Below are 1805 nucleotides of genomic sequence, written 5' to 3' on the forward strand. Positions count from 1 at the left end.
CAGAGTTATATGTCAGGGAGATAGTGAGACTTCACGGGGTACCAAAGTCTATAGTTTCGGACAGGGATCCGAAATTTACCTCCAAATTTTGGCAAAGTTTGCAACGGGCAATGGGAACGAAGCTAAAATTCAGTACAGCATTCCATCCTCAGACAGATGGTCAGTCCGAAAGGACAATTCAGATATTGGAGGACATGCTGAGAGCCTGTGTTATGGACTTTGAGGGTTCATGGAGTAAATATCTACCGTTAGTAGAGTTTTCATATAACAACAGTTATCAGAGTACGATAGGGATGGCACCCTATGAACTGTTGTACGGTAGGAAATGTAGATCCCCTATCCACTGGGATGAGACAGGGGAGAGGAAATATCTAGGTCCGGAGTCAGTTCAGCGGACCAATGAGGCAATAGAGAAGATTAAAGCTAGAATGCTTGCCTCCCGGAGCGCATGTAAGAGTTACGCAGATCCGAAACGTCGAGATGTTGAGTTCCGAGTAGGGGACCATGTGTTTTTGCGAGTATCTCCGATGAAGGGGATTAAACGTTTCGGGAAAAGAGGCAAGTTATGCCCTAGATTTACAGGACCTTTCGAGATTCTCGAGAAGATAGGTCAAGTGGCATATCGGTTAGCATTGCCTCCAGCTTTATCAGCAGTGCACAACGTATTTCATGTCTCAATGTTGAGAAAATACGTCTCAGACCCCTCTCATATAATCAGTTATGAGAGCCTTCAGCTTCAGTCAGATATGTCCTATGAGGAACAGCCAGTGCAGATCCTGGATAGAAAGGATAAAGTCCTTCGGAATAAGACCATAGCGTTGTTCAAGGTTCTCTGGAGAAACAGTAAGGTGGAAGAAGCCACCTGGGAGCTAGAATCAGATATGCGAGCTCAATATCCAGAGTTATTCAGGTTAGATTTCGGGGACGAAATCCTTTTAAGGGGGGGATAGTTGTAAAGCCCGCTTAGTTAATTTGGAAATTAGCAGTTATTTTATGTTTAATCAGGAAATTATTTATAGCTATTTAAATAATTTATTATGGATATTTATGGAATTCAGATATGCATGAGTATGTTATCAGCAGTTTTATATTTCGCATTTCCGGTGTCCGGTATTTTGGAACGCGGCGTTTGGCTCAGTAGAAATCACAACTTAGTATGTTAGTATTTTGGGGACGGGTTTTAGACATTGGGAATGTCGGGAATGGCCGGGAATTTAGAATGTCCCAAAAATACCCCCTTTAGTGATTTTAGTGATTTTATGGTGAAGGGGCAAAATGGTCTTTTTGCCCCATTAGTGTTTTGTCTTATATGGGTTAATAAATGAATTAAATGTTTGTTTCTAATTAATCTTTTTGGCTGAAATAGATTTAAATAAAATGATACTTTAAGCTTGAAAATCCTTTTCTCTCATTTTTACACTTAGCCAATTTTTAAAAAGTTTAAAAAATTAGAAAAGCTCTCTCTCTCTTTTCCTCTCTTTCGGCTGAGATTGGAGGGTTCAAGGCTGGGATTTTTGTGGGTGATTTCTAGTGTTTTAGCAAGATCAAAGTGTGTTTTCTTCAAGGTAATTCTTGTCTTGCTCTTCTATTTAGTTTTTCTTGAATTTTTGTGAAAATTGGATGAAATGCATGTTGGATTTTATATTGTTGTTGCTGCTGTAATCTGGTGATTATTTTGTGTTTAAGCATGTTAGTTTAGGGTTGTTTTGATGCTTGATTACTAGGTTGAGCATGCTAGAAGTTTATATGTGAAAATATGTGATTTTGAGAAGAAAATGCCATGTTTTGTTTCTGTGAATTGCTGG

Source organism: Cannabis sativa, chromosome 6, assembly GCF_029168945.1.
Source record: "Cannabis sativa cultivar Pink pepper isolate KNU-18-1 chromosome 6, ASM2916894v1, whole genome shotgun sequence".
In the NCBI taxonomy this organism is placed as follows: Eukaryota; Viridiplantae; Streptophyta; class Magnoliopsida; order Rosales; family Cannabaceae; genus Cannabis; species Cannabis sativa.